Source organism: Amblyomma maculatum, chromosome 6, assembly GCF_055883805.1.
Source record: "Amblyomma maculatum isolate TAMU_Amacu chromosome 6, ASM5588380v1, whole genome shotgun sequence".
Classification (NCBI taxonomy): domain Eukaryota; kingdom Metazoa; phylum Arthropoda; class Arachnida; order Ixodida; family Ixodidae; genus Amblyomma; species Amblyomma maculatum.
In genome coordinates this window covers 113,586,906-113,595,417 of record NC_139349.1, presented here as the reverse complement: position 1 = coordinate 113,595,417, position 8,512 = coordinate 113,586,906, and the positions used below count along the sequence as shown (strand labels likewise).

Sequence of the window (8,512 nt, the reverse complement as noted above, 5' to 3'; positions counted from 1 at the left end):
CGCCTTCCTGAATATGCAGGGAGGTAGAGGGGCGCAAAAATGGAAAGAGCTAGGTTTAGGAATGACACAGCAACGAATGGACGTGTTTGCAATGGCAGAAACCCATCTTCGAGAGGCAGAGACGCCTCCGCGAGTCGAGGGATATGAGTGGGAGGGGTATAACCGGACAGGGTCGGAACGACAAGGCAGAGGGATTGGTTGCTCGAGGGCGGCATCGAGCCTTTGGAATCGCACTACGCACTCGTGAAAAGAGCACATATGTGAATGACTGGAAAAGTAGGGGGCGGTCGGTAGCTTTGGCGATAGTTTATATGTGCTCAAGCGGGGCAAAAGAACACATGAGAAGTTGTACGAATGCCTGAGACAGAATATGTACGCGCCGGGAGTGTTCAGATACTGGTCCAGGGGGATTTCAATGCCCACTTTGAGGACTTTGACTGGCACACTGACGCAAATGGCAGGCTGCTGATGAGAATGTTAGAGGAAGCGGAGCTAGTCTGCGTGAATGGCTCAGACAGGTGCGAGAGGCGCATAACATGGGCAGCTCGAGAGATGCAATCCTCGATTGACTATTGCCTTATGACAGATGGGCCATACGAGGCGCTTGAGAATATGGTGATAGATGAAGATGGTAAGGGAAACCTAGGGAGTGACCACAACGGGATCCGGCTGGCGTTTAGACACGAACATCGGAGACGAAGACAACCCCAGGGACCACTTCAAAGACGACTAACCGAGGCTGCGTTGCAAGAGGTTCCAAACTGGCTAGGGCAACGAGCACGACTCCTATGAGGAGTTGGTGGGTGCAATAGGAAGGCAACTCGTACGGGAAAGCCGTATGGTATGTCCGCGTACGGGCAAAGCATGGTGGTGTACGGAAGTGGCTGCGGCAATTTGTCGACGCCAGGAAACAAGTAGGGTACACCGGCGGGCGGCCAAAGAGCGGGACGAGGTGGCCACAGCCAGTGCATGGAATGACTATAGAGCCCGAAACCAGGAAGCAACAGCCTTGATGCAATCCTGGCTTCACTCCTTAGATAGGCGATTGATGGAAGAACTCAGAACGGCGGGGCAACGGGCATCTCAGCGCTTTTGGCGATGCGTGAAATTGGGGCAGCAGAACCCTAGGCCAATAGTGTTGAAGGCTGACCCAGAAGGTGAGGTGGTCACGGGGCCAGCTTGTATCCCAATTCTCGAGCGGTGGTGGCACGCGACACTTGGATCACCAGGAGGCACGGAAATAGCGGCTGAAGAGAAGGTTGAACTGAGGCAGCAGGAGCCGCCCAGTAAACACCAACCCATCTATGAGACGGCTATAAACTGTCTTGCCAAGACAAGCAAGATGCCCGATAGATGTCTCAGTAGACCTCTGAGATGGCTACTAAACGTATATAATATGTCTCGACAAGATATGCAAGACATTGCCAGATGTCTTGATACTTCTTGTAGTGATCTTGTAGCTCAGCTAATGCACCCACTTTTTTAGGCTACAAGACGTCTTGCAAGATATCTCCTAGAAATCTGGAAGACAAATAACTTACTAAACGTAAGTCAGTCTAGCAGATAGCTATAAGGCATCTTGCCCAAGATAAACAAGTCACCTTATAGACATCTGAAGTGGCACCCAAGACAGCTGATAGACATTTAAAAGATGCTTTGATAAGATATGAAAGATGTTTTTATATGTCTTGGTACTTCTTGTAGCTGCCTTCTAGCTCAGCTAATGCACCCACTTTTTTAAGCTGCAAGACGTCTTGCAAGTCATCATCTAGAGATCATTAAAATAGATTCTGAATGTATAAAATGAGCTCTAGAATCTCCTGCAATGCTCTAAATTATTTATTCCCTGCTATTTCTCGCAAAACTGTCTGAAATGCTTATGTATTTGCAGAGGTTTTCAACACCACTGCCAGACAAAAAATATAGTCTCATCAGATGCTACTACAACTGAAGCTGCATTGCCGTCACACACCCACAGTGCTCTTTCACACATTCAGTTATGATGCAAGCTAAACTGATGTACAATTGTAAATCATTCTCATGCACTACAACTGTTGTCTAGTAATGAGAACTGTATGTTTTTATTACAAAGCGTGCCACATTTCACTGTTAATGGCCATCAGGTGCTCTTTAGAAAGTTTGGTAGTAACTGCACCCAATGCTAGAAAATGAGATGAGTAAACTACAGAACTCTTTAATTTCCTCAACATTATACATTGCAAATAGGCAACTTAAACAATCTCATGCATGTTAAAAGCAAGGAAAGCCACAAGCAACAGTATGCAAATGAAAAAATGTGGTTCTCTGAAGCCTAATATTGTACCAAGGAAGAAAACACCAGAAAGAGCCAACTCATGAACACATGACATGTAAAGAATGATGCACATTGTCATTCATTCTCACAGACATTAAAACTGCAAACAGTAAGTGAGAACTGTACACATTCTTTGTTACAAAACATGCCACACTGTACGGTGGACAGCCATGGTTGGGTGCTCTTTGGGAGATTCGGCAATAACTACAAAAGGTGCTAGGAAACAAAATGTGTAAATCATATATTTGATTTTTTTTCAACAATGCACTACGAAGTTACAAGCACAGAAACTAGACACTACAAGTGGTATGAAAATGACAAAATAATAATGCAGTTCTCTCCAAGCTTAAATTGATCTCTTTACAAAAGAATGGCATCCATACTCCAAACAACAGGAAATGACTAGAAATAAACAGGGATAGGTATGCAAAAGTGTACAAAACTGGTTGAGTGGTTGAACGAACTATCTGTATAATGTTCGTACAAAATAAAACAAAGCAACAAATTCGAATGAAAAAGCTTCAGTATACAGAAAAAGGCTCTTTCACAAAGGACCATCATCACGTGTTGCATTTCATACTATATGTGCATGCATGTCACCAACTGAATGCTGGTCATACATCTTGTAGAAACTGTATAAACACTTGAGCATTAGGCACGACATCAAATCCATTAAAAAATCTACACTGCAAAAAAAGAAGCCAAGACTGCTTCACTGCTGCTGTTCCTGTTAGCATGACTAGAATGCACTGAAAAAAAATGCAATGGCTGCATGCCTGTCATAGTTACATTCTACTATCATAACTAAAAAGTACCAAGGAAAAGGTAGCAGGTAAGGGTCATACATCACTCTACAAGAAACACTAGAAGGCATCATAAGGAAAAAAAAAAGGAAGGAGCAAAAGGTTCGCATCCCTGTCATTGTACATACCAACCACTATATTCCATATCAAAAGCTGTTTGCAGCACTACAAAAGATAAGGGCAGCATGAACCAGCCATGATGGCACCAACTGGCCTTACCTTTTGTAGTGCAGCAAACAGCTTGCGAGGAGTACAGAAGGCACAGCAAAAAAAAAAAAGAGAGAGAATAAAATTCAGTGTTGCACATCGTGCTGCTCTTCACATTATGCTGGTATAAAAAGAAGGAAGTTAACTGCTGAGATGGTTGTTTTTTCAGAAATAAAAAGGTATTTAGCATAACACAGACACACACAAGAAAGAAGACACCACGTGTACTTACTACAACTGTTTATTTAGGGGAAAGCAGCGGACACATAGCTTTCACTGCTGATGTGCACATGTACAAGGCAACAGGAAAACAGCACCAATCTTATCAAAGCAAGTGTGAGAAATATCTGTTCAGCCTCAAAGAAAAGCTGGAGTGTCACTGACACAGCTCAAACCTGTTTAATGTATAGATGGTATCCTCTGCTCCCTGAAAGCTTGCTCAGCTAAGCCATCACATAAGCTACGAAAGCAAACAGGTCGGCTGTAAGAAGAGACATGGCCAGCATTTCGTAAAGTGCACCACCGTCTATAAAATTCAACTGTCATGTAGAAAAATCTTATTTTGCACAAGCAGGATTCTGCATCAATGGCCAACTTAGGGAACATGCAAAAGACATTAACAATGAAGGTGAGCGACTTCTCTTGCACCGTAGGGTTTGCACCAATTGTGAAAACTGTGGGTAACGGCTCATGAAACACTAGAAGCTCTTCATATAAAAAAGCAGGTTACAGCTGTGTCAGCAGCAAATTGGTTTTTCTTATGAGACTGAAGAAAAATTTATCTCGCATAGTTTGACAAAATGGTGCTGTTTCCATGTTGCCTTGTACCCGTGCGCATCACCTGAGTAGGCTATGTATATCGGCTGCTTTCCGCTGAACAGTTGTAAGTGCTGATGGTGTCCTCTGTCTTGTGTGCGACTGTGTTACGCTAAATAGCCTGTTATTATGCATGGAGAAAAGGCATTGAAAAAAAAACAAGGTCTGAATACCACTGCCAACATTCTGGCATGAAAGCATCGTAAAATGAGAGAGCTGGCATGGGTTGTGCATCTGTTATTCTGTACAACCTTAGAGGGCAGAGAAAATTGAAAAAAAAAAAAAAGGAAAAGAAAACTTCGGGGGCTATCAGATCCACTCCAGTCAGTTACAAATTAAGAATGAAGGGGCGAATATCCCTCAAAGGAGGCTTTTCTGCCAATCAGATCATTCTCAACACTGGTACCACTCCAGCCCTTGTCCACAGCTAACTAGGCTGGGCAGCTTTTTCTTTATCGGTACTGAACACCAGCTGCACTGCCTCTTTTTGTCACCTACTGCCATGAAAGGGGGAATTCCTTTGTGGCTCAATTGATTGGGAGGCTCCTCTCTGTCAATTGTTGGAGGCCTACCTTTGCAAAATTACAAAGCTTCAAACTTGAGTTGTAAATGAGCACAGAAGGTGCCTTGATCCCAGCTGCTTGCTATTGTGGCACTGTTCATGGTGGCTGTGCAGCGCCTTTAGATGTGGACTTGGTCTTTGTCACAAGGCAAACACCAACCACTCTTTTGTGACGTCGGCAAAACTAAGTTTCATTGGTGTTGAAGGCTTTCCATGTCACACCTGCCAGGATTAAAATCAAAAGCACGATTTAGATATATGAGCTCCCAAACAGAAGGAAAAAGTCCCACTGTTGGCAACTCTAAGTTTTTGGCACAGTCAAACCATACCTGTGTATTCAGTCAGTAGCCCGCGACTGCCCAGTGAGATGTCAGTCATGTGGCCCTCATTGCTAAGTTGTTTGCAGCACAGACAGGAAAAGGATAGTTGCTAGGCAGCCGTGGAGGTGGTGGCAACCTGCAAGGTGTTCCAATGCTTTAAAGATTTCTTGTGAAGTTTAAATCACTGACTACAAAACACAGGATAAGAATTTAACCTCAAAATATGTCACATAAGGTTGAGAGTACTGAGTACACAATAGAAATATGTTTAACCAAGACACGCACTAGCAGCACAAAATAGTGCTGAGTATAATATATGTATATTAATAACTCCTTGATGACCTCGAAGGCTAAAACATTTTCTTGTCTTCACCAACAGACACACCTGAAGAGAACCACCATTTTCCTGATTTATACATTTCTTTTTTTTTTTATTGCGAGTCACTTTCTATGCTGGGTAAGGTTCCTGCCTCTGAGTTTGCTAAGTGTTTCATTCGACATATGTAGAGAAGAAATAAATCTATGTATCATGTATCTATGTATGGATGCATTACCTAGAACAAATGAAAGCAATATTTTAAACAGCGAGCATGCACCCAGAGCAAAAAAAAAAAAAAAAGAATGCATAGCTCACTTGCTTGAGCTGTTGGGTGTGTGTTTTGTTTACATGAAAATTCGCGCAGACACAAAATAACAAGAGCACCAAACACAGACACAACAGCACAATGTGAAAAAGAGCATTAAATTCTAAATTCTAAACTTAATTCTAAGTTAATTAATTCTAAAGTTAAAGCTCAGCTACTTTGGTCATCTGATGAGAAGAGAGGAGTCGCTGGAGAAAGATTTGATGCTGGAAAAGGTTGAGGGTCGCCGGAGAAGGGGTAGGCAGCGAACGCGATAGTTAGATGGCATCCTCGAGGCACTGCAGAGGAAGTTATGTGATGTTAGGAAGATAGTGAGAGACCGGAAAGCGTGGCGTGATATGGTCCATAGGGTCACGAAGAGTCCGACACGACTGAACGACTGAACTGGACTGAAATTAAATGAAGGTATTTCACCTTTGATGCCAAACACCTTCACTTCGGGAGGAGTCCATATGCTATCAAAAGGTTTGCGTGGAGTCACAGCTTTGTTGTTGAGGACAGCCAGAAGGCATACACTGAACCCATTTATAACATGGCTACATTCTATACGCCTTAAAAGTAAGTTCTGATTCAGTACTCTCTTTTCTTTTCCCAGTTCTGGATAGGAAGAGTCTATTGGCCCTGAAGCAAGAAAACAAATGAAATTGATATGTTTTTGTGTATTATAATAGGCTTTTCGTTATATGAGGTCCGTCCGAAAGATTTGCTTTCGATTTCTTTCTGTACCAATTCAACTGAAGCTTAATTTCTTAAAACATTTCCGCCAATAAAAAAAAAAAAAAAAAAAAAAACCCTGAGGACCAAAGCAAATAGAGCACCAGCACATCACACAGCATGCAGTTCAGGAACTTAAAAAGAACTAAATTGTGCTTTCTGACTATATGAAAATGTAAAATCACTTAATCACGGCAATGTAATGGCTGGCTGTAAACATTTTATGAACTATTAAAATTAAATCACTGCAGAATGTTTGTACGCCGTTCCTATCTCGCCATGTGTTTCAACTTGTGCCTGTGAACAGACCGAGAGTATTTTGCTAGCAGTTGGGAGAGTCGCTGTGGCCAGAATGCACCTTACCCTCCCCTCTAAGGCGGCTTATTGAGATCGTTCTTTTTCTTTTTCGCAACCGCGGCATAACTTAGCGCGTATAGAGCTCTGCAGGCTGAGAAACAATGCACGGCTTCCACTCGACGGTGCGTATTTTCTGTATCTTATTGCAGAGTGAAGGCCACACTAAGCATGCAGACTTTCGTGCTCAGTTGTGTTCCCTGGGAAAGTGTTAGAACCAGCGGCAATCAACGAAAGACGTCGGATCGCCAAGCTCATTTTGAAGAATTACATCGCGAGGTTCCGCCGCCAATGGCAGTTCACGAAACGCGGCGAGTGGAATTACAAGCGAAAAACCTTCCTGCATGCACAAAACTGTAGATTCGCCATAAAACACCGCCTTTCGTACTGACTAAACGGTCCGCGCGCGCTATCTTGCTCGCCCGTACAGCCTGCGCCGGCGGATGCAAACAACGGTCCTTGCAGCATTTTTATCGGAAAAAGAAAACACTCAGTCGCTTTACTGCTCCATTAAGTGACTCATTTAGAAGAAACAATTTCTTACTCACCCAGCGAAGCTTGCCTTGCAGCCAGAAGTAGCAGCCGCTGTGCGGGATACATTTTCAACGCAGTCGCAAACCAACGGCCTAACGTGCAGACACGACTAGACACGACGAAAATTTGAAATGGCCAGCCGCCGAGCAGCGCATTGATACAATAACTTTAAAAACAATAGAAATCTGAAATATATTTCATAAAACAAGCTATACAAGTAAAATGTAACTGTTGCTTATGACGTATTTGTTTCAAAACGGTAAATACAACCTGCGTCTTGCGTAATTATTTTGGCGCACTATTTTCTATCTCGCTGTAAAGAGGAGGGGTGCGAAAAGGCCACGGCGCGCGAAGTTTGGGAATGGCGGATCGTGCATAGCTGGCGTTCCGTATTAACATCGGCGCAGCAAATCTTTCCTCTGTGTTAACTACTGGCTTTTATCACACACGGATACATCGCTAGCTTACTTTGTCGTTGTGAACACTAGGAGTTTGGAGTCTTCCGGCGGACTGGACTGCGCCCAGCGAGGTCGAACACAGTACGCGTGTGGCTATCGGCTGCAGAAATGAAGGTGTCAGCGGCTTTTGTACATTATGTTCAGATACCCATCGCCTAAACAGCATTTCTTGGTGCCATATTGGTCCTGCATGCTGGAAACAGCCTAAATTGCATGCTTAATTCAAAAGCGCAGGCACTTTGGATACAGTATTTTGCAAGCTGAAAAATTGCTAGAACAAACCTTCCACAATTTATACTTAGAGTATGCAGAACAGTGTCGTCCAGTTAAACTGTGTACATATTGCACTATAGGCGCATATATGTGACCCTGAAACGTCTTGTTAGGAAGTATGGTAGACTTCTGAAGCAGAACTCTAGAAGACATCTGGCGTAAGCCGGCTAATAACTGTCTTGCGTAGCTGAAGACATAAAAATTCTTCACTAGACAGAATCCGGACATCTTGCCGATGATGTCTTCTAGACTAGCACCAAGCCACGTCTTGTAGATGTCTTTGATAGCTCAAGATATATGTGACCAATATAGACATATCAAGACAGCTACAAGATATTCTGTGCTCAGTGGGCGGAAGAGCAGACAACGGATCTGCATGCGGGCGCCACCCACCGCGAGGGGAATGGTAACGGACAACTAGGAGAGTAGATTCTAGGACAGCAACTGGATGCGACAGCATCCCCATGAGCTTGATCAAAGTTTTGCGGCCGAAGGGACAGTCACGACTTAGAG

The 8,512-nt window shown here is 43.5% G+C and overlaps 1 long non-coding RNA gene across 1 annotated transcript; it reads right to left on the bottom strand.

Annotated features, from left to right (window-relative positions):
• Positions 1-4,467: 4,467 nt before the first annotated feature.
• Positions 4,468-7,357, bottom strand: LOC146186618 (uncharacterized). Its single transcript, XR_014707864.1, has 3 exons — positions 7,283-7,357; positions 5,032-5,158; positions 4,468-4,924 (listed from the first exon to the last, which is right to left on the bottom strand). It is a non-coding gene; the product is annotated as an uncharacterized LOC146186618 (long non-coding RNA).
• Between the last annotated feature and the right edge of the window lie 1,155 nt (positions 7,358-8,512).